Genomic DNA, 25,880 nt, shown 5'->3' on the forward strand with positions numbered 1-25,880 from the left:
AAGATCACTTACATATTTGAGAATATTTCTTTTTTTTTATTTTTTTTATTTAAGGCAATGGGATTAAGTGACTTGCCCAAGGTCACACAGCTAGGTAATTATTAAGTATCTGAGGGTGGATTTCAACTCAGGTCTTCCTGACTCCGGGGCAGGTGCTCTACCCACTGTACCACCTAGCTGCCCCGAGAATATTTCACACACACACACACACACACACACACACATATTTTCGTGCAGTTTGAAGCTATTAAAGCTTTTTTTCCAAGCTATTGGTCTTCAACAGCTTTTAAACTGCATTAAGACTTTTGGTACACCTAAAATACAAAAATACACAAGTACTTTTGGAGAAGAATGCACTGACACTGGAAGATCAAGAACCAGTACATGAAAACCATTCATTGTGCCACAGGCTCCTTCGGTGGCAGTCTAGTAAAGCCTGTGGATTTTTTTCAGGATGTGACTTCAAATACATAAAATAAAATATAGAAGATTATAAAAGGAATCAATTAGGTTTTTTGTTTGGTTCATTTATTTATTTGTTTTTAGGTTTTTGCAAGGCAATGGGGTTAAGTGACATGCCCAAGGCCACACAGTTAGTTAATTATTAAGTGTCTGAGACCGGATTGGAACTCAGGTACTCCTGACTCCAGGGCCAGTGCTCTATCCACTGTGCTACCTCATCATCCCAAATCAATTATTTTTAAAAGGAGTTATTTAAAATATTTAATTTAAAATAATTTTAAAATATTTAATATATTTAGTTTTATAAAATATATTTAAAATATTTTTCAAAATTTCAACATTTTAAAAATATATAAGAAGTCATGAAACCCAGGTTAAGAATCCTTGACATAGAAGGTAGTGCTTAATCTGAATTTTAAAGATCAGGTATTCTAAAAGCATAGATGATAGGACAGAGCATTCTAGGAATGGCAGACAGTCAACACAAAGGGATAGAGATAGTATTCAGACTCCTTTGCATGAAGAAAAATGGATTGTGTTAGTGAAGAAGCAAGGATTTGATTGAGTTACCTTGATCTCATAGTTGGCACAAGATAGACTGGCATGGACAGGCTATGATAGGCGATGTTAGAGAGAACTTTCAAACTGAAAAGATCTCAGAATCCCTTGAGCATCCTCCACTGTCCCTTGAAAAGAGAAAATCATTATGAAATGGCCACCCCCTGACTGAGGACATCTTGGGGCCACAAAAACTCACTAAGTATAGCACATGCTATCAGTGTTGGTGGAGACAATCCCCACATTCACAAAATCACAGATCTTGATGTAAATATTACACCAAGGGTTGCTCCTCCAGAACAACAGCTCATTTCAAAAATTGCAAACATTTCAGGAAAAAAATTCCTCCATCAAAAGAAATGTTATCCATACTCAAGGGTCCCCACATTTTTTTTAAATTATTAAACATGTCTAATTTGAAGTATGATAGCTTCTGGCTTCTGTACCTCATTGGTCATGTGTGAAATGCTAAGGAACCTTATTTGGTGGCCACACTGGCAAACTTGCTAGTCTTACATTCCACCCTTCCCTTCCTACATTGATGCTGGAACTGAATCTTTAGGGAATAAAGCAAATGAAGCTAAATAAAGTATGTGTGTGTGTGTGTGTGTGTGTGTGTATGTGTGTGTGTGTATGCTACAATACACACATATATGCACACAAGATTCTATGAGAAGTCAACATATTAAAAATGACACCTAATCTATAGTCAATTTAAATACATTAAATCATTATTGATTACAGAAATGCAAATTAAAGCAATTCTGAGATACCACCTCCCACATATCAGATTTTTTAATTTGACAAAAAAGTAAAATGACAAATATTGGAGCAAATGGGGGGGGGGGGGGAATAGGGACACTAATGCATTGTTGGCAGAATTGTGAACTGATCCTATCATTCTGGAAAGCAATTTAGAACCATGCCCAAAGAGTTATAAAACTGTGCTCACCCTTTGCCATAGCAAAACCACTCCTAAGTCTGTATCCAAAGAAATTTTTAAAAGGAAAGAGGCTTATATGTACAAAACTATTTATAACAGTTCTTTTTGAAATGGCAAAAAATTGGAAATCAAAGGGATGTTCAATCAGTTGGGAAATGGCTGAACAAATTGTGGTATAACTGTGATGGAATATTATTGTGATATAAGAAATGATAAGCGGGATGGTTTCAGATAAAACTGGAAAGACATGTATGAATTGATGCAAATGCAAGTGAAGGGAGCAGAATCAGAAGAACATTGTACACAGTAACAGCAATATTGTATGATGATCAATTGTGAATGATCTAGACATGTTCAGCAATACAATGACCCAAGAAAATTCCAAAGGTCTTATGATAAAACATTCTGTCTCCAGAGGAAAAAACTTGGAGTCTGAATGCAGATCAAAGCATACTTTTTTTTACTTTTTTCATTTTTCTTGGGGTCTTTTTCAGTCTGTGTGCTCTTTTACAACATGACTAAAATGGTATGTTTTATATTACTGTACACGAACATCTATACCAAGCTGCTTTACTTCTCAGTGAGGGGAGAGGGGAGAGAAAGGAGGGAATTTGGAACTCAAAAAAAATTTTTTTTAATTATTTTAGGTGTAATTGGAAAAAGTATTTTTCAGTCTTCAAAAATAAAACATCAGCTAATACAACAGGCATTTATAATTATGCATCTCTTCCCCAAAATACTCAGGGGAACAAATATAAGAATGAGTATGTATCTACTTACTGGTGTATGTCTACAATAGTTTCATATGAAAATAATAAATCAGGGAAATTTTTACAAGACATTTTAAAAATAAAACCAAAGGCATTTTTATTTGTCTCAATGATTTAACACAAAGTGTCACATAATAAATTTTACAGTCCCCCTGATTCCTCACTGAAGTCTGCTCAATGTAATCAATTTAGCTTTTGAACTAGTTCAGATAAAAGATGTGGAAGCATGAAAAAGGGAGGAGACTATGTGAAAAGAGAGAAGGGGATGAGTGAGAGAGAGAGAAGCAGAACTGATAGGACATGGCAAATAATTAAATTTCAGAGTGGGAAGGATGATAGAAAGTGAACACTGAATGTCTTTACAATGTTCTCAAAGGCAGTAACAAGTCCTGTCAAATGATAAAGGCTTTGAATATGGGCCCGTGAATGGATAGTGTGCATATTCCCTAAGAACCATCCCAATCGAGCTTAGAGAAGGTCATCTCTGAAGTCATGGTCCCAGGGGTATGAATTTTTTTTTAGCCAGTACAAATCTTTAGGATCTTCTATTAAGTCCTAGAGTGGCCTTGGGGTTGGTGGAGGAGGACTCAGATCAATGAAATCAAAGGAACTTGAAGATGAGGAAAAAAGGAAAAGAAGAGGAGGCAGAGGAGAAAGAGAGAGAAAAGAATAAGGAGAAAGAAAAAATGAGAAGGGGAAGGAGAAGTGAAAAGGAACAGGGAAGGAGAAGGGGAAGAGACTTTAAAGAACTTCCATTTTAATGGGGAGGGGGATTTAATATATAAATAAAAATTTATGGAGGGAAAGAAAACTCACAACTATAGGAAATGTGAAGTTTCACATGGGAAACTGGGATATGAACTGCGCCTTTAAGGAAATAAGAGATTCCAAAAGGTGAAAAAAGTAGAAGGTTCTAGGCACAGGGGACAATTTGGGCAATGGCAAAAGGTAGGAGGTATTACTGTCTTGTAGCAGGAACAGTCCACAAGCCAGTATAGTCAGAACATAAACTGTACTAAGGAGAGTAACATGATAAGCCAGGAAAAGTAGACTGGAGCCAGACTGTCAAAGGCTCTCCATTTCAAGTCTTGGAGTTTATATTTTATCCTAAATGTAAGGAGTCCCTCAAGGTTCTTGACTAAGGAAATAACATGGTCGTATTGGCAATTTAGGAAGCTTATTTTGGCAGCTAAGTAAAGGATGAATTGCAGAAAGGAGAGATTGAACACAGGGATCATTTTGGCTTTTGCACTAGACCAGATGAGAGATGTTAAGAGTCTGAAAGTAAGTGGAGGCTGTGTGAGCAGAGAGAAGGGGATGAATGAGAGCTATCATACAGACATAGAATTGAAAAGACTTGGCAAATGATTAAATTTGAGAACTGGGAGGATGACAGAAAGTGGAGAATGACTGAAAGATGGCTGCTGGAAGGTAAATCTGAGAGACTTGAAGAATTATGGCACTTTCATCAGTAATACAGAAGTTGGGAAGCAGGGCGGATTTGAGGAGGAAAGGGTAGCAATTTTGGTTTGGGGCATGTTGAGTTTGAAATGCCAAAGGGTTGCTCCAACCCAACCGGTTCTTCTTTGGGTCAGCACTAGTGACTGAACCTTAATTAATTGGCTTGAGCGTTTTCAACAGTGTATCAATAGAAATGAATATTCTCTACAAGGAGATTTAATCAAAAGTGCTAGACAAACCTCATGCCCTATAAGCTCATCAAATTGGTCAATCAATTGATAAGCTCATCAAATTGATCCAATCCCCTATATCTACAAATGAGGAAAATGGTCTAAATGGTCTCTAGGAACCCTTCCAGCTCTGAATACTATGTTAAGCTAGGCTAAGTTCTGCCAAACTGGAAAGGCTTTGATTAAAGACCCAAGGACAGATGGTATGTTTTTCCCCCCTGCAGGCCCACCAAGCTAAATGTAGAGAAGCTCATCACCAAAGAGTTGGTCATTAGCTAATGAATTTTTTTAATCATAGCAACCCGGGAAATTAACAAAAGTACAAAACTGCCTGCAGTCTTGTACATCTGGTCCTTCTACTTCCATGTCGATTGTCAATGGGGGGGGATGAAAATGGTGGTAAGTGGTAAGCTTTTTTGATCCAGGGTTCTTAATCTGTGGGCCCATAAATAAATTTCAAGGAACCTGTGAACTTGAATGCAAAAAAGAGGGAAAAAAGAAGAAAAATAGTGGATAGAAAAAGATGGGAAGGAAGAAGAGATTAAAAATGAGAAAGGAGAAAAAGATGAGGACATTTTCATTATCCTCAAACTGAAATTTAGCATTTTCTTCAATTATGAATATAGGTAACAAAACAAGATTCTGAAAAAGAATCCATAGACTTCACTCAACTGCTAAAAGGATTCATGGTATGTACATAAAAAGGTAGAGAAATCTTATACCAGACAATCATTATTTTAATGTTAATTCTTTCCACAGAAGATAGTTGTCCAATAAATAAGTTGACACCCTATCAGACACCCTGAAGAGCAACTATATTACATCATCACCAATGCCACCTATTGTAATTGACTTCAAACCCTTGGCCAGCAGCCTAGTCAATCTGTGACTTGGTACTCCCAAGTACCCATGAGGTGCCCTCTTACCATGTTCTTCTAATACTGCCATGGGTCAGAGTGAACATTGAAAGTTTGAACCCCCAAAGATCAAGATGGAGAGAGGGAGTATGAGATAATAATAGCTACCATTAATAATAGCTACCTACTAAGTGCCAAGCAGTATACAAATGTTTGACCAATATTATCTCATTCAACCTTCACAAATACACTAAGAGGTAGGTGCCCATTCTTACCAATGAAGAAACTAAGGCAAACACTAGTGAAGTGATTTGCCCAATGTCATCCAGTTAATAAGTATATAAGGCTGGATTTGGTTTTAAGTCTTTGAAGCTCCAGACTCAGTTCTCAATTCACTGCACCCTCCAGCTAGGCTCCAAAAAGCATTGTATCATGTTTTTAGGATCAGGCGGATTCCCTAAACTATAGAGGCCCTTTAGGATACCAAGCCTAGAATGATATGGTTCCATCCTTCAATGTTGTCTTTAGGGTTCAAAGATTAGGAAGATGTAGAGGAAACAAGTTACTGACTAAAGCAGAAAGTGCTTGTGGCATGGATTCTACTATAAATGATACTAACCCTAGGCAAATCACTTAACTGTGTTTGCCTCTGTTTTCTAATCTCTAAAATGAGCTGGAGAAGGAAATGGCAAATCATTTCAGTATCTTTGCCAAGAAAACCCCAAATGGGGCATCCAAGTCAAACATGACTGAAAAACAACTGACTGAAGACTATAAATAAAATCAGACCATATAGAAGTTGCAATTGCATGGAACAGCTCAGCAAAGCAAGTAAAGTTGCTGACTGAGTTAATCACAATCTTCCCCCCAAATGCATCAAGAAAAGATATGTTTGTGCATGTGCTGAGACTGCCCTTCAGCCAGAGCTGGGCCTCAGGGATACCTCAACTTCCTTCAAAGTATAGCGGGGCCATTACTTCTCCCTGTGGTCTCTTCTAATGCTTGCAATCATCAGTGCCCTTCCTCCTTAAATGTTTCTCGTTACATTTTAAGTAGTAAACTATCTCCCCCTTCCCTCCCTACCCCACGCTAGAAAATGCCATCATTTGAGATATATACATATATATGTATAAATATGTTATGTATATATATGTATATATCATGTGTGTGTGTGTGTGTGTGTGTGTGTGTGAAACCGTAATCTGCATACTTCTGTTTATCAGTTCCTTCTCTAGAGGCAGATAGCCTCTTTCTTCACAGGTCCTTTGTAGTTAATTTGAATATTTATAATGCTCAGAATAACTTAGTCATTCACATTTATTCTTCAAATAATATCACTGTTACTATATACAATGTTCTTTTGGTTCTGCTCATTTCACTCTTGTGCATGACTTTCCAGGTTTTTTCTGAAATCCGTCTGCCGATTTTTTCTTAAAGCATAATAATATTCCATCCCAATCATATACCACTTGGTTAGTCATTCCCAAATTGACAGGTATTCCTCTCAATGTCTAGTTGCTTTTTACCACAAAGAGAGTTGCTATAAATATTTTAAAACCTATAGATTTTTTTCTTTTTTCCTTCATTACTTAATAGTGGTAGCCATCTCCAAAAGGGAGGAAAGGAGGAAGGGGGGGGGGGATTATGTGTAAATTTGATATATATATATATATATATATATATATATATATATATATATTCATATGTGTTTGTGTAAATTAACTATATATGCAAACAGAATTGAAAGTTGAACATGACAGAGTTACAGTTTCATGTGCAATCATTTTTATTATACTATGTTATAGAAATGCTTGTTTTAGCCCAGAAATAAAAAATTAATTCTTAAGCAGTTTTACAAATGGCTCTTCAAAATGGTTGGATCAGTTCACAGTTCCACCAATAGCATTTAGTGTCCCAATTTTTCCACGTCCACTACATTTGTCATTTTCTCCTTTTGTTATTTTAGCCAGATTGATAGGTTGATCTTATAGACTATATATCAAAGTTGGTTTAATTAGCATTTCTCTAATCAATAATGATTAAGAGAACTTTTATATGAGTATAAATAACTTTAAGTTCTTTCTCCAGAAAGTGCTGATTTAAATCGTTTGATCATTTATCAACAAGGGAATAACTCACATTCTTATAAATTTGATGGTTCTTTATATATTTGAATATGAGAAAGTGTTCAAGAAACTGTGTATAAATTTCTTTTTACTAATTTTCTGCTTTCCTTTCAATTTTGGCTGAATTAGTTTTACTTATATAAAACCTTTTTAATTTAATCCAGTCAAAATGATCCATCTCACAAAGCTTTCTATTAATTTATTCATAAATTCTTTTTTCCTAACCATAAACTGATTGTTAATATGTTCCATATTCTTCCACATTTCTTGTGATATGACCCTTTATAGCTAGATCATAAATCTATTTTGATCTAATCTTGGTAAATGATATCAGATATTGGTCTATATCCAAATAATGCCAAATTGCTTTCTAGTTTTCCCAATAATTGTTATCAAAAACTGAATTCTTGTCCCAAAAGCTTAAATCTTTAAAATTTTCAAACAGAAAATTACTATCATCATTTACTACTTTGTATTGTATGTCTATTCTGTTCTACTGATAGTTTTGATAATTACTGCCTTATTACACAGTTTAGGGGCAGAGCCAAGATGGCAGCAGGAGAACAGCCTCTCTTAGGCATTCTCTCCAAAATATTTCAAATCCTTAAAATTATGATTCTAACTAAATTTTCAAGAGACAGAATCCATAGAAAGACCCAGTGAGGCAATTCTCCAGCCCAAGGTAACCTGGAAGATTGTGGGAAGGCTCTGTTCCACAGGGTTGGAAGGGCAGGGTGGCACAGCTGGAGCAAAAGAGCTTCAGCCTTCTGGGAACAGCCCCAGGAAGCCTGGCAGCAGAAGCAGTGTCCTGACCTGCCACCCAGGCAGCAGCAAGTACAAGTTGGAAGATCAGCAGGGTGACCTCTGTCAGAACGAGCGCAAAGCCTAGGCCAGCATGGCCCACCTCAGCACAGCCACAGCCCTCAGCCCAGATCAAAGGAAATGGAATCAAGTCCATGGAAAACACCCCCCCCCAGCAAGAGCCACCAGGCAAACTGTTCCCTGAGCACTCAGCCCACAGAAGGTAAGGGAGTGGAGAGAGACTACATTCAGGCATTGATTGCTGTCTGGGGCCTCAGAGGGATGAGCTTGTGGTTATTCACACACCAGGAGAGCAACCAGAGTCTCTCATACCTAGGTCCCTGCAGGGGTGCTCCATAATACTCAAAAGCTCTGGAAGCACCCCAAAACCAGGTACAGGTTGCAGAAATGAGTAAACAGGAAAAAAAACTTACCTGATCATAGACAATTACTTTGGTCCCATGAAGGACCAAAACATACAATCAGAAGATGAGAAAGTCCAAGCTTCTACATCTAAAGACTCCAAGAAATATAGAAGTTGGGCTCGCAGAAATGAGTAAACAGGAAAAAAAAAACTTACCTGATCATAGACAATTACTTTGGTCCCATGGAGGACCAAAACACACAATCAGAAGATGAGAAAGTCCAAGCTTCTGCATCTAAAGACTCCAAGAAATATAGAAGTTGGGCTCAGGCTAAGACAGAGCTCAAAAGAGATTTTGAAAATGAAGTAAGGAAGGTAGAAGAAAAATCAGGAAGAGAAATGAGAGAGATTCAGGAAAAACATAAAAACGAAGTCAGCAGCTTAGTCAAGGAGATCCAAAAAATGCTGAAGAAAATAACATGTTAAAAACCAGCTGAAGTCAAATGTATAAAACAGTTCAAAAAGTTATTGAGAATACTTTAAAAAGTGAATTGGCCAGGTGAAAAAGGAGATAAGAAAGCTCTCTGAGTAAAACAAATCTTTCAAATGTAGAATGGAGCTAAAGGACTTTGGGAGAAATCAAGACACAATAATTCAACACCAAAAGAATGAAAAACTAGAAGAAAAAACAACTGAGCTGGAAAACAGATCCAGAAAAGATAATTTTTAAATTATTGGGCTACCTGAAAGTCATGACCAGGAAAAGAGCCTTGACCTCATTCTTAAAGAATTTCTACAGGAAAAATTGCCCTGTTATCTTTGAATCAGAAAGTAAAATAGAAATTGAGAGAATCCACTGATCTCCCCCAGAAAGAGATCCCAAAAAAACCAACCCCTAGGAATATTATAGTCAAGTTCCAGAACTCCCAAGTCAAAGAGAAAACATTACAAGCAGCCAGAAGCACACAATTCAAATATTGTGAAGCTGCAGTCAGGATCAGACAGGACTTAGCAGCAACTACATTAAGGGCTCATAGGGATTGGAATATAATATTCTGGAAGGAAAGAGCTTGGAATGCAACTGAGAATCAACTATCCAGCAAAACTGAATGTCCTCTTCCAGGGAAAAGATGGACTTTCAATGAACCAGGGCAACTTCAAATGTTCCTATTAAAATGACCAGAGCTGAACAGAAAGTTTGACCTTCAAGTACAGGACTCAGGTGAAGCACAGAGAGAGCAGATGAGAAGGGTAAATTATGAGGGACTTAATGATGATGAACTGCATGTATTCCTGCATGGAAAGATGATACTGATAATATTCATATGAACCTTCTCATTTAATACAGCAGGTAGAAGGAGTTTTTATAGATGAGGCACAGGAGAGAGCTGAATTTGAAGAAATAATGTATTGTGAAAATGGAGTCAGTGGATAAAAGGGAAATGTACTGGGAGTAAGAGAAAGGAGAGGTAGAATAAGCTAAAATACTTCATGTAAAAGAGGCAAGAAATAGCTTTTGCAATGTATGGCAGGGGGGAGGTGAGGGGGAATGAGGGAGCCTACCTTCTCACCGGAAATGGCTGAGAGGAAAGAGCATACCTACTCAATAGGGTATAGACATCTAGAGGAAAAAGGAGAAAAGGGGGACGGGGGAAGGGGGGAATGTGGGTGATAGAGGAGAGGGTACATCATAGGAGAGGATAGTCAGATATAACACATTTTCTTTTCTTACTTTTTGCAAGGTGCTGGGATTGGGTGGCCTGTCTGGGACCACAGGGCTGGGTGGTTGCTGGGTCTCTGGGGTGGGATGTGGGCTTGGCACCTCTTGGTCCCAGGGCTGGTGCTCTGTCTGCTGTGCCATTAGGCTGCCCCACAGCACAGGGGGACAGAGTGAAAAGAGAGAGAAAATATAATAGATGGTAGTGGGGAGGAATGAACAGAGGGAATTACAATCAGCAACAGCAACTGTGGAAAAATACGGAAGTAACTTCTATGATGGACTTATGATAAAGAATGTGATCCACCCAAGACAGAGCTGATGGTATCAGAACACAAACTGAAATGCATTTGTTTTCTCTTCCTTTAACTTTATTTCTCATGAGGTTTTATATTTTATGGGGGAGGGGTATTATGTTTACTCTTAAACAAGAATATTTTAGTAATGTGCAAATAAATTAAATTAAAAAATTATCAAAAAAATCCAGTTGAAGAACTGGTACTGCTAAATCTCCTTCCTTTACTTTATTTTCATTAATTCCTTTAATTTTCTTGAACTTTTGTTCTCCCAAACGAATTTTGCTATTATTTTTTATAGTTAAATAAAATTATTTCTGATAATTGGAATGGCATTGAATTAGTAGATTTGTTTAGGTAGAATTCTCATTTTTATTGTATTGACATTGTCTGACCATGGATAATGGATAGTTCTGTAATTATTTAAACATCATTTTATTTGTATAAAAACTATTTTATAATTATGTTCATGTAGTTCCTAGATTTCTCTTGGCAGGTAAGCTACCAGGTATTTTATTCTGTCTACAATTAGTTTAAATAGGTTACCTCTTACTATCTTTTCTTGCAGGGTTTTGTTGGTGACATATAGAAATACCAATGGTTTATGTGGTTTATTTTATATCCTGTTATTTTTCTAAAATTATTATTTCAACTAACTTTCTAGTTGAATCTCTAGGATTTTCCAAGAATATCATCATATCACCTGCAAAAGGGAATAGTTTTTATTACCTCATTGACCATTCTGATTTCTTCTACTTTTTTCCCCCTTCTTGCTATTGCTAGCCTTTCTAATACATACTCTAATACATACATACATACATACATACATACATGTTATGGATAATGGACATCCTTGTTTTGCTCCTGATCTTATCAGGAATGCAACTTATAATGTTTGCTAATGGTTTGAAGTCTATGTTTCTTATCTTTTAAAGGAAAAATTCATTAATACCTATGTTTTAAAGATTTTTCAATAGAAATTAGAATTATCTTTTGTCAAAAAAGCTTTTTCTGCATCTTTTGATATAATCATATGATTTTTGCTACTTTTCTTATAGATATAAACAATTATGTTTTTTGTTTGGGTTTTTTTTTTTTGTAAGGCTATGAAGTTAAGCAACTTACCCAAGGTCACACAGCTAGGTAATTATTGTCTGAGGCCAGATTTAAACTCAGGTCCTCCTGACTTCTAGGCTTGGTGCTCTATCCACTCTACCTCCTAGTTGCCCCATAACCAATTATACTAATAGTAATAATAATAATAATAATATGATAAGCTATCTGTGAATTCCTGGAAAAATCCCATTTGGTGATAATGTATAATCTTTGTCACATGTTGCTGCAATCTCCTAGCTAGCATTCTATTTAGGATTTTTGTATACATGGTCATTAGCAAAATTAGTCTATAATTTCCTTTTTCTGTTTTTGCTCCTCCTAGGCTAGGTATCAGCACCATATTTGTTTTATAAAAGGAGTTTGTTAATATTCCTTCCTTGACTATTTTGATAAATAATTTAATATTGAAATTAGTTGATCTTTAGATATTTGCTAGAATTCACTTGTAAATCCATCTAGTCTTAATGCTTTTTTTTTCTTAGGAAACTCACTTATGACTTGTTCAATTTCTTTTTCTAAAATGAGTTTATTCTATTTTCTCTTCTATTAAGCTAAGAAGTTTATGTATTTGTAAGCATTCTTCCATTTCACTTAAATTATTAAAATTATTTGCATATATTTGAGCAAAATAACTGAATTGCTTTGACTTCAACTTTATTAATAATTTATTTACCCTTTTCATTTTTGATCTAGTAACTTGATTTTCTTCTTTTATTATATAATATTAACAAATGATTTATTAGGTTTTTTAATAAAACCAACTCCAAGTTTTATATATTAATTCAATGGTTTTCTCACATTCAATTTTATTCACTTCACCTTTAATTTTAAGGATTGACTACTTGATGTTAAATTGGATATTTTGATGTATTCTTTTTCTAGCTTTTTAAATTGCATATCCAATTCTTTCTCTTCTTTATTGATGCAAGCATCTATAAATATAAATATTCCTGTGATTGCTGCTTTTGCTGTATGCCATAGGTTTTAGTATGCTCCCTAATTATCATCACTCTCTTTAATAAAATTACTTATTATTTCTATGCCTTGTTCTTTATCCCACTCATTCTTTAAGATTTGATTATTTAGCCTCTGTTTAATTTTTAATATATATTTCCATGGTCCCTTATTAAATATAACTTCTATTACATTTTATTTGAAAATAGCACAGTTAATATTTCTGGGTTTTTTTTGTTTTTAACTATTATATCTACAATTCCCTAATACATGGTCAAGTTTTGAAAATGTGCCATGTATCACTGAGAATAGGTATATTTATTTCTATTCCCATTCAGTTCTCTCCAGACAGCTATCATAACTTGCTTATCTAAGATTGTTTATTTCCTTGAATTCATTCTTATTTATTTTTAGTTAGATTTATCCAGTTTTGAAAGGAAAAGATTGAAGCCCCTTACTATTATCATTTTATACATAATTATTTATGTATAGATGATAGATATAGATATAGATGTAGATGTAGATGTAGATATACAGATACAGATATAGATATAGATATATTCAAGCATATCTATTTCTACCTATAATTCATTTAGTTTTTCCTTCAATGATTTGGATACTGTACGTTTGGTGCATATAGGTTTAAAATTCATATTAATTCATCACTTATGGTACTTTTTAATACAATGTAGTTTCCCCACTTATTTCTTTTAATTAAACCTATTTAATTTTAACTTTATCTGAGATCATGGTTGTTATTTCAGGTTTTTTGTTTTGATTTTTTTTATCAGCTGAAGCATAATAAATGTACTCCAGCATTTTGATTTTATTCTGTGTATCTCTTATTTTTAAGTGTTTCTTCTAAATAGCATATTGTCAGATTCTAGTTTTTAATTCATTTTCCTATCTCTGTTTTGTGGGTGAGTTCATCTAATTCATATTAAAAGTTGCAATTGTTACTTATTCATTCCCCTCATTCTATTTTTCTTCCTTATTCATTCTTTTCTCCTTTTTTTACCCTATCACTCCTCAAATGTCTGATTTTCTTCTGCCTCCCTAATCCACACCTCTTCTAATAGTCCTTCCCTTATCCTCTTTCCTTGCACTCCTAATCCTTAATCTTCTAAGAGTCCCTTCTTATCTTCTCTCCTTGCCCTCTTATTTCTTAATCTGAATGTTGTCCTAAGAATCCTTCTCTTACATTATCCCATCACCCTTTTATTTTTCATTAACAAAAAATTCATACCCTTCTAGATTATTCCTTCTTCAACTCAGTTATGATGAGAATATGGTTCTAACACTATCAAATCTTCACCCCCTCCTGCCTTCCATATTCACACCTAATTTGTATGAGTGCTCCATTTTACCACTCCAATTTCATTTTTATTACCAATACAAATTTTATTTTTTTAAGATTATCCCATCATAATCAACTCAACCCAAGTCTTCTATGTATGATCTTTAAATCTACCCTAGTAATGATAATATTCTTAAGAGTTACAGATAGAGTTTTCCCCTAAAAGAAGGCCATCCTTATTAAATCCCTTATAATTGGTCTTTCATGTTTCTCCTGATCCTTATGGATGAAATATTCTATTTGGTTCTGGTTCTTTTTTCTCAAGAATATTTTAAAGACCTTTAATCATTAAATATGCATTTCCATTGCATAATTACACTTGGTTTAACTGGGCAAGTTAATCTTAGTTGCTAATCTAGCTCCTTTGTTCTTTGGAATACATCACGTTCCTTTTCTTTCAGTCTTTAAAGGTAGAAGCTGCTTGTGCTATTCTGACTATAGTTCCACAATATTTAAATTGTTTCTTTCTAAGTGCTTTACCTAGAGCTTTTCTTCTTGACCTAGTTGCTTCAAAACTTATCTACAAAGTTCCTGTGAGTTTCATTCTAGGATCTATTTCAGATGATGATTAGTGGGTTTTTCTATTTTACCCTCTAGGTCTAAAATTTCAGTGTAATTTTCCTTAATAATTTCTTGACATAGAGCATCTAGACTTTTATTTATTATAATTTTCAGTTACTCCAAAAATTCTTAAATTGTCTTTCTCTTTTTTCTTGAGCAGTATCTTCTTTTTGCATCTTTTGATTTCATTTTATCATTTCTTTTCATCTTATGAAATCATTTATTCCCTTTCCTAACTTGAATTTATTAGGACTTATTTTCCTGCATAAGTTTTTAGATTTTTTCCAATTAGTTGTCTTTCTTTTCATAATTTTCTTGCATTACTGTTTATTTTTCCTAATTTTTCCTCAAAATCTATTATCTGATGTGTTTAAAGTCTTCCAAGAACTCTGAGTTTATGACCATTTTACATTTTTCTTTCAAGCTTTAGAAGTAGTTATTTTGACTTCATTGTTTTCTTCTGAGTTTAAATCCTGATCTTCTCAACTGCATAATAGCTATCTATGGTCAGGTTCTTCCTCTTTGACTTACTCATTTTAATAATATATTTCTTGACTGTTATCTTTACGTTAGAGTCAGGCTCTAGTCCCAAGGTGTGGGAGATAATGTCTCAGCCTTCAGGAGCTTCAAGCTGTTGATTTCTGAGCTCTATCTTGGGGCTGGACCTTGGGTATTCCTCTTCATTCTTGAGCTATGACCAGGGCCCTCAGCAACAGTCACTGTAAATGCTGTCACTCCTTCCAGCAGCTACATGCTTATATCAAAACTTAAATATGTGCCTGCTATATCTTCCAGAAGAATGTAAATACCTTGAGGTCAAGCATTCTCCATTTTCATATTAATGTCCTCAGGATATAGTGTAGAACCTGCACAAAATATTCAGTGAATCACTTCATAGGACCCTTGCTCTTCTCACACAAAAAGAAATGGTGGTTAATAAATCATAGATATCCCTGCTAGCTGATTTGGAAAACCACACATGTTTAAATATTTCTTTTTTTAGGGTTTTTTTTTTTTGCAAGGCAATGGGGTTAAGTGGCTTGCCCAAGGCCACACAGCTAGGTAATTATTAAGTGTCTGAGGCCAGATTTGAACTTAAGTATTCCTGACTCTAGGGCCAGTGCTCTATCTACTGCACCACCTAGATGCCCCTAAATATTTCTTTTTTCATTGGTATATCAACACATTCAAATCAGATATGAAGTCCATTCTAATCTGGTTCAACACTCATTCAATCTTCATTCACCATGAAGAATCTAACTTAGGGTAAGACTTTTTATATATTTATTGTTTTTGTCCTCAGGGCCTACAACAACACCTAAAATTCAGTGGTTGCTTAATTAATATTTGTTGGTTGGCAAATCAACAATTTTTGCAAGAAATAAGATGAAAAAAATTCACCTAATTTGAGAGAAAATGTACCAAATAAGTCAATTAGCTAACACTCAGTATTTTTAATGTAAGGGGGAGGAAGAAATAAGGAAGGAGAGTGAAAACCACATTAGAAAATATCTATTTGTGGGTCAGATAAGTGATTCCAAGAGGGCTCCTACATGTGAAAACCAATTTTTCTGCAACTTATAGTCTTCTAGAGTTGGCTGGGAACCCTGAGAAACTAAAAAGATTTGTTCAAGTTCACTTAGCTAGCATATGGCAGAGGCTAACCTTGAATTTAGGTCTTCCTGATTCTAAGGTTAGCCCTTATCAGTCACTTAATACTGAAGCTCACAAGTTAATATTAAAAAACAAAAAGTGCCAAAGAATTGTAGGCTGCCTACTTAGAAACTCACATCTTTCCTCACATTATGAATTTTCAAGATCAATTGCTGATAGTTTCATAGGGATTTAAATTTGCAAAGCCCTTTACAAACATTTTCATAATAAATTCCCAAATCAAACCAAGGGAAGTCCTACAGGTGTTATTAGCCCTGCTTTACAGATGAGGAAACAGGCTCAGAATAGAAGTAACTTGCTCATAGAATGCAGCTTGGAAATGTCAGAGGCAGGATATGAACCCAAATTTTCATGACTCTGAGTCCAAAACCATGCCTATCTTCCATCTTAATCTACCCTTCAAATAACAAGGAAAAAGGAGAAGTGCAGGCCATTCTCAGAATCTTTCAATTGTACCATGAAGTCTCACCAGGTAGTCAATCATCTATAGACACATAGCGCACTGCATTTTTCAAAGTCCAACTTTGCTACCTACCTTAGGGAAATCACATCTCCCCATTGATGTCTCAGTTTCCTCAATTTTAAGAATGCATTTGACTAGATGAAATCTCAAGTCCCTTTCAGCTTTCACTCTAGTATGAGGAAGGAAGAAGGAGAAGAAAAAAGAGTAGGAGAAGGAAGAAGAGAAGAAAGAAGAGAAAGAGGAGGAGGAGGAGAAGGAGGAGGAAGGACCTTATCTTTCTTCTATTCCAATCCCCCTCTTTTTGAGAGATGAGGAAAAAGAATTCCACAAAAGAGGTAAGACCTGCCTTTAGAAACCCAGGTAATTCATTGTAGAAGTCTCTCTATTGGATGTTAAAGGATGATAAATTGCATTTATTGAGTACCCACTGTGTGCAGAGATTGTAAAATCAAAGATAAATTCTTTCTGCATTTATAATCCTTTTAAGAGGAAAGAAGTATACAGAGAGAGGGAAAAAAACAGGAAAACCTACAAAAACCATCAAATGAAAAGAATTATAGTGTAAACTTAAAAATGTGAAAGTAGTAAAGGGAAACAGTAGGGTTTTGAGCAGATTACTCAGAGATTTCCTAGAAGAACTCCTTTTCAAGCAGATTTGAAGAAGAGTGACAACACCCATCAAATTGGCAAAGAAATAAAAGAGAGAATAATCAGTGATAGAGAAACTAAGGGAAGGCAGGCAGGTACTGGACAGCTGTAAGGCTTTTGTTTTGGCCCAATTGTTTTGGAAATTCATCTGAAACTGTATGAAAAGTGAGTCAACTCAACATCCTTTAAGCAATCTATCTACTGAGGATGTGCTCAAAGACAGCAGTAATAGGAATAAAGTTCCCATGCATGGATATATCAAAACATTCATAGTAGCACTTTTGTAACTGGAGCAAATTCTGTATCCATTGATTGAGGAGGCTGGACAAATTGTGGAATGTTAAAAGAAATGGAACATTGCTGTTCTATAAAGAATAATAAATATGAAAAATTCAGAGAAACCAGGAAAACCAATCACACAATTACTACAGAAAGGCAGAGGAAGACAACAAAAAAAGGTCAAATGAAATAATATCCAGGTAACTAGTATTAGAACAACCTTCTTGGTTATTTGTTGTTTTGTCCTTCATTTTCAAAGAAAATCATGGCATCAAGGAAGTGATGCCATGACAAGCATGTGAATTAGATTTGTGTGAGGGGGAGATGTGCTAGTCACCCATCTCACTTTCTCCTCCAGAGCCATCTGGATCCAGTGGCCATATATGGATCAGGATGACTGGGGTTCCTGGATGAGAAGTGCTCAGGGGTTAAGTGACTTGCCCAAGGTCACACAGCTAGTAAATGTCAAAGGTCTGGGGGCAGATTTGAACTCAGATCCTCCTGACTCTGGGCTGGTGCAATGGATAGAGCATCAGTCCTGAGTCAGAAATACTTCTCTTCCTGAGAAAAAATTTGACCTCATATAATTACTAGCTATGTGACCCTAGGCAAGTCATTCTTCTTGGTAAAGAGGTGATAGATTCCATATACAGAACATTGTATTACTCTCTTAATCATGCTTATTATTTTAGTAGGTTATCCTAACTATTTGATTTGATATTTTGTTTGGTTTAGGTTGAGTTTTGGGGTATATTCTTGGAAGGCAGTTCATGAGCAAGCAATTCATCAATATAATATATGAATAAATATTAAAAAGAAAATTAGAGAATTGAGCCAACAGGCAAAATATGTCATTCAGAACTAGGGATTCTTAACCTGGGGTCAATGGCTAATTTCATAGGGCCTGTGAACTTGATTAGAAAAAATAATTACAACTTTATCTTTATTAGCATTTCATTTGATTATGAATATAAGCATCTGATGTTATTCCAAGAAGTTCGCAGGCTTCACCAGACTGCCAAAGAGGTCCATGATTCAAAAGATTTCAGAACCCATGCTCTAAGCAACAGGAGCAAGTAAGGCCTTGGAGATGGAGATGGGAATAGGCCCTGCGAAGAGGTAGTGGGTTGATTCAGCTAGAGGAGAAATTCTACAGGGGGAAGATGGGGACAGAAGGTAGCTGGTGGTAGGCCTTGAACCCCCGTGGATGAGTTGGGAATAGCTCCCCTCTAAAGTTACTAACTGGATAATGAAAGGAATGTAATAGCCCATTAGACTCCATATGTTGAAGCAGTGTTGGAAATTATTCTGAGGAAGAAGAGAACTTGGGTTAATTACACATGGAGTGCTAGACAACTCAACCCCAAACAGAAAAATCACAACTCCTGTTCCCTTGGAGCTTAAATCACAAAAAGCCAGGTGATCTTCCCAGCAGAAGCTGGGGGCCCAGGCAGCAGCAGATGGCTTGATGTTCCATCACACCAATGCTGTTGTCATGGTTAATAGACCAAAATCCTTGAGTGGAGCCAGAACTGACACGTTCAAGGAGATCAGCTTTTCCGTCAGTGACAAAACCTCTTCTCATCGTCCTTGTGGAAGGCAAGTCTTTTTTCTCCAAATGTATATATGGCTTTGTTTATTGGTGGCAAGGGAGGACTTTGGTCTAGACCTGTGATTTCATTGGTTTGGAGGAAGTCCAGGAGTGAAACTTCTGTCACAGGAGTCAGAAGTGCCCCCATCTCTGGACCCTTGTCCATGGTCATACAACTGGAGTCAGAGTCAGACTTCCTGACTCCTTGCCTCTCCTCTGTCCTGTGTTTAGCTGTAAAAGGTAATGGATAAATGCTGATTTGACTTTACATTATGCACTATGTCACAGGGCTTCATGGAATCTATCTATCAATGAATAAGCATGTAGTAAACTCATACCAGATATTCCTAGGCAATCAAGAATAGAAAAAAATGGAATAGTCCCTGTTCTCAAGCTTACATTCTAAATAGAAACAACATGTACAGCTAGGTGGTGCCATGGATAGAACACAGTTCTGGTGTCAGGAAAACTCATCTTAATAAGTTCAGATCTGGCCTCAAGACACCAACTAGTATGAACCTTGGCAAGTCACTTAACCCTGTTCACCTCAGTTTCCTCATCTGTAAGATTGGAGAAGAAAATGGCAAGCCACTGTAGTATTTTTGCCAAGAATACCCCCAAATTGAGTCACAAAGAGTTGGACAAGGCAGATGAGGAGCCAGTTAAGAGCTGCAACAAAGAGGGGGAAAGGTTCCACACATGGGGGATAGACAATGTAAGAGTGCAGAAATCAGTTATGTGATGCTGGGGATCCAAAATAACACACAAAGTTTGGACCTCCAAGTACATGGAAGGAGGAATTTGTAAGAAGATAGGAGAAAGAGGAAGAAGCCCAGTTATGAAGATCTTTTCATATCAAACTAAGCCATTTATACTTGATCCTAGAGGTAAAATGGAATTTGTGTGTGTTTCCATGTCTCCTTCATGAACCATTTTCTTGAGCTACTAAAGGTATGGAAGTCATTTTGCCTTTGCATTTTTGTAGGCAAAAACCCAACAAGGAAGAAGATAATTTAGGTTTCTGACTCAGCATTGTCCCTGGTGGCAGTTAGGCTAATGGAATCCATAGAAATTGAGCCAGAAAATCCTATTTTCCCCCCGATAGATAAAATTAAAATGTTCCATGTTTCCAAATTCATTGCTGAAGGTCATTTCAAGAAAAAATGGCCCTGGGTGCTATCTTCCCTGGTAAGCACTCTTTCATTGCTTCAACTTTCCTTAACATTGTTCTGTATTTTCACCTGAACTTTCCTCTTTCCCTTAAATCCTGTTTTTTTGGTTTTTCAAAGGTTGATTCCACAATATGTGTGCTAAATCCCATCATCCCCTTTTATCACCTCCACAAACTTATTCTCTTAATGATCTTTACTCTCTCTCTCTCTCTCTCTCTCTCTCTCTCTCTCTCTCTTAACTACAAACATCATTATTTCTCTTCCCTCAAATACACACACATACACTCACAATTACACACATGTATAAATCCATATTTTTTAAAATTTCCTATATTCCAGTTTGACAACCAACTTTTTATAAAGGATGGTGAGTTTGGGGTTATGGCAAACCTGAATTTAAAAAATGGCCAATTATGCACTAACTCATGAGAACCTAAGATTCTGATGACAGGCTGTTACTGAGTTCACTTTACAGATAAGGACAGTGATGCTCAGAGAGGTTAAGTGAGTTGCTAAGGGTCCCATAACTAGTAAATGTCTGAGATGGAATTTTAATCAAAGTCTCCCTTGATTCTAGGTTCAGCATCTATACACTTTACCACAATGTGAACAATCATGCTAACAAAAATCACAAATTCCCAAAGATCCAACCACCCCCATTGACCATTTTATATTCCAACTTCTCCCTCATTTTATATTCCAACTTCAAAAATTATCTGACTGCCTCTACTGCTTTACACCAACCCCTAAGCACCCTTTAAGCACCCTTTACCCCTTGCAGACTAGTTCCAGCTCTTCCACTCTGCGCTGTGAGCTAGAAGTTGGTCTCCCTGCTGGACTGAAACAGGCTACCTTGCTCTTCAGTTGCTGGATTTCTCATTTCACCTGAGAGCTTCATAAAAGTACAGCCCATATTTTCTTTGCAATCCCCAAAGATCTCAGCACAAAACCATAGACACAGGGATATAAGGCTTATCAGTACTGTGAGGAGGAAGGAAGGAAGGAAGGAAGGAAGGAAGGAAGGAAGGAAGGAAGGAAGGAAGGAAGTTAGGGAAGGAGATAGGGAGGGAGGGAGGAAGGAAGGCAGGAAAAGAGAGAGAGAGAGAGAGAGAGAGAGAGAGAGAGAGAGAAGGAAAAAAGAAAAGAAAGAGACTCAGGAGCATATAAGCCATCAAGGATGATTCTCATTCTTTCTCTGATTAGTCTTATACTTACATTATAAGGACTTATAATTCATAATTCATAATTCATATTCATAATACCCACCTATAATTGAACCTCCCCTGAAATGGAAGCATACTTGAGGTTGATAGAGAGATAAGCCCTCATTCTTTGATGAGCCTCCTCTTTCCTAGAGACCTATATACTGTTCTCTAGACTTATGATATTCCCCTAAGGTGCGGGGTTTTCCTAAAAGGTGATTTTGACTTTGGGGTTGCTAAGAATCAACAATTCACACTTTGGTAAGTGCACCCCATTTCTCAGGGAACTCTATATAATCTTCCAGTTTTAAAGTATTACCCTACATTTACACTAAAAAGAAATTTTGCATTTAAGGTTGATGGCTGTGTGTTCCATAAGGAAAGGTCTCCAGAGATGGAACAAAGGACTCAAATTTTAATGTCTGTCAACCATAGTCTGTAAAATATCAACCCATTCTCTTAACCAGGAAGGGGGGGAAGTGAAAAATCACAAACTCTGAGTTGGAAGGGAACTCAAGAATTATCTAATTTCAAGTCCTACTCTACTCAGAGTACTTATGTTCTCTATCAACATCTTTGATGAAATGTTTAGCTAGTCTTTGCTTGAACACATCCCATGTGAAAAAGAACTCAGTCCATTACCTCTTGAAGCAATCTATTCCATTGTTGTTTAACTCTAATTGCTAGAAAGTTTTCCTTATGATGAAATCTTCATCTCTACAACTTCAAGCCATTGCCCCTAGTTCTATTCTGTGGATCCAATCAAAGCAAGTCTTATCTCTCTTCCACAGGACAGCTTTTAAACACTTGAAAATAGCTATCATGGTATCACCACCTATTACTCTATGCCCAGTTCCTTCAAATGATCCTCTCAGGGAACAGATTCCAGTCTATTTATCCACTAGGTGCCCACCTCTGATCTCAATTCAGTTTCTTAACACCTTTCTTAAACAGTGATGTAAAGATTAGACATAATATTACATCATCCACATATGGGATAAGCATGGGGAAAATGCCTTTAGGCAACCACTAAAAACTGTTGTCAGATATTAATCCTGTATCATCCCTCTCCTATTCTGTCCTAGTTCCTCAGAGATTACTTTCCATGTCTCTCAAGGAGATCCACAAATTCTTTCAGTGTCTGAAATTCAGCAGGATCTAGTGATTGAACTCTGTTATATTAGAGTACAATGAGAGGGTCCCCTCCTTCATTCTAGGTGCTCATCTCCAGGCTTTTTCCCATTTTCGTTATAGAGGCAGCTGCTGGAACAATGGATGGAGTGCTGGGTCTGGAGTCAGGAATATCTGAGTTCAAATTAAGATTCATTTTCTTACTTAAATCTTACTAGCTGTGTGACCCTGAACAAGTCACTTAACTATTATTTGCCTCTGTTTCCTCAACTTAGAATGGGGATCAGTATTAGCACTTACCTCTCAGGGTTGCTATGAGGCTCAGAGGACATAATATTGGAAATTCAGTTAGCAGTGTCTAGCACTTATGAATTGTTTCCTTCCTTTCCTTCATTTCAGAGTAAATACTATCTTCAGACCCTGCTATTTCAGGATCACAACTACCAAATCTTGTGGACATAACTACCCACAATGCACACTCTAGCTCTCCCAAACTTTGGGAGTTCACAAGGTCATTCAGTCAATAGAAGAGGGGGAGACACACAGTACAGGTCAATCCCCTTGACCACAGTTCCATTAACTTTCTGCTAGAATGATCAGCTCCAAGATAGACTTGCTGCTTTAGTCACAGTCCCATAGAACACGACTGATTCTCAACACCCAACCACAATTTTTTTTCATATGTTGTCTATCCACGGTTCCTTTACCTTGTACAACTGACTTTTTTTTAACCCAGATGTAATATTTTACATTCATCCCTGATTAATTTCATCTTATTCTGTTTGACCCTTCCTTAGATTCTGACCATTATCTCTGATCATTTTGCATCTTGTTTCCAATCATTGAATGTATTAGCTTTACCTCCCACCTTCACATCATCTACAAATCTAAGAAGCATACCTTCATGCCTTCATGCAGTTATATTTTTAAGAAAGATTTTATTTATTTTGTTTTACAATTTTCCCCCATTCTTGCTTCCCTCCCCCCATCCCCCACAGAAGGAAGTCTGTTAGTCTTTATGTTGTTTCCATGGTATGCATTGATCTCAGTTGAATGTGATGACAGAGAAATCATATCCTTAAGGAAGAAAAATAAAGAGATAGTAAAATTATATAAGTTAATGACTTTTTTTCTAATTTGTAGATAATAGTCTTTGATCTTTACTCAAAGTCCATAATTCTTTCTCTGGATTCAGATGATATTCTCCACTGCAGACAGCCCCAAATTGTCCCTGGTTGTTGCACTGATGTAATGAGCAAGTCCATCAAGGTTGATCATCACCCCCATGTTGCTGTTAGGGCATACAGTGGTTTTCTGGTTCTGCTCATCTCGCTCAGCATCAGTTCATGCAAATCCTTCCAGGCTTCCCTGAATTCCCATTCCTTCTGGTTTCTAATAGAACAATACTGTTCCATCACATACATATACCACGGTTTGTTAAGCCATTCCGCAATTGAAGGACATTCACTTAATTTCCAGTTCTTTGCCACCACAAACAGGGCTGCTATAAATATTTTTGTACAAGTGATGTTTTTTAGCCTTTTTCATAATCTCTTTAGGATATAGACCCAGTAGTGGTATTGCTAGATCAAAGGGGTATGCACATTTTTGTTACCCTTTGGATATAATTCCAAATTGCTCTCCAGAAAGGTTGGATGAGTTAACAGCTCCACCACCAATGTATCAGTGTCCCAGATTTCCCACATCCCTTCCAACATTGATCATTGTTCTTTCTGGTCATATTGACCAGTCTGAGAGGTGTGAGGTGGTATCTCAGAGATGCTTTAATTTGCATTTCTCTGATAAGTAATGATTTGGAGCAATTTTTCATAGGCTATGGATCATGCAGTTATATTTTTAAAAGGTTGTCAGATACTCATCCTGTATCATTCCTCTCTCTCCTATTTGCCCCAGTTCCTCAAAGATTACCCACCATGTCTCATCAATGAGAATCCACGTTGTCTTGAAATTCAATGTCTAGTGATTTGAACCCTTTGCAGAAAATTTGGGCTCTTCTATAATCCCTTCACTTATCTTAAGTTTCCATTCCCCTGAGGGCCATTTTAACTTGGTCCTTTCCCATCTCAAGAACATTCTCTTTGGCAAAGGAAACATGCAAAATAGATCATCTTCTATCATTGTCTCATCTGTCCCAATCCCTGGACCCATCCCTTCCTTTCTTTTTTCTCCAACAATGCTATAAATGAATGGAGATGATGGCTTGCATATTATGGCTATGGTAACCACTGGATAAAAACTGAAGCAACACTTAAAAAAGTGCAAGCTACTTTATAGTTAGATTCTCAGAAGACCTTCATAATACTCTTCTAGGAAAAACAATCCTATTGGCTTCATTATTTCCATTGAACAGCTCAGAGACAGCAGCATACAGGATCCCAGACTTAGAACTGGAAGTGACCTTAGAGACCATTATGTCCAAACTCCTTATTTACAGATAAGAAAACTGACACTCAGAAAGGTCAAGTCACTTGCCCCAAGGTCCCACAGTTAATAAATGCTGCCAGAACTGTGCTAAACCTTGGAGATATAAAGAAAGGTAGAAGAAAATCCCTGCTTTCAAGGATTCTAACCTGAGTGTTCAAGATCCTACTGACTGCATCATATCACTTATCCTCTTGCTCAGGCTCACACAAACAGTAGCAAAGGTGGGCTTAGAAGCCAAATCTCCATTTCCATGTCCAGCACTCCTCTATACCTCCCTGCCTCCTGAACATCAATACCTTTCAGATAAAAGGGAGGGAGACAGTGCCCCATGTAATTGTTCCCATTCCGCAATTCTAGTGATGTCTGTTGTCACCGACACAGAATAAAGTAGGTCATTTTGCATTTCTGGGCAGCAGGTTTGCTGTGTATGGCTTAGACAAAAGATATGGAAATGTTTGTTTGGAGGAGAATAAGATCGAAATGGAAACAAGCCCAACACTCTCCATTTCCATCTCATTGAGATCCAGCCTAAGAAGGCTCAAAGCATCCAACTGAAGACTTTATCCAATGTGCCAGGCCCAAACCCATCTGTGTACAGAAGCTGGTTCTGATTCCTCCCAAGTGGAGACCAGGAGGCTTCAAGCAAGCAAATCCAGGCTGTTAGTCATCTATTGTCTCCCCAAATGGCTCTTCGCCTGGATG

General features: G+C 36.7%; 1 long non-coding RNA gene across 2 annotated transcripts in view; it reads right to left on the reverse strand.

The window, feature by feature from the left end:
* Window positions 1-1,040: 1,040 nt before the first annotated feature.
* Window positions 1,041-25,880, reverse strand: part of LOC141496629 (uncharacterized) — a 72,307-nt gene continuing 47,467 nt past the window's right edge. The window contains exon 4 of one of the 2 annotated variants that reach the window (XR_012471072.1): window positions 1,041-1,148. This is a non-coding gene — a long non-coding RNA (uncharacterized LOC141496629). Of the gene's footprint in view, window positions 1,149-15,313; window positions 15,440-25,880 lie in introns of those variants that run through there. The other variant, XR_012471071.1, reaches the window with a different exon arrangement.

Source organism: Macrotis lagotis, chromosome 8 (assembly GCF_037893015.1).
Source record: "Macrotis lagotis isolate mMagLag1 chromosome 8, bilby.v1.9.chrom.fasta, whole genome shotgun sequence".
NCBI lineage: Eukaryota > Metazoa > Chordata > Mammalia > Peramelemorphia > Peramelidae > Macrotis > Macrotis lagotis.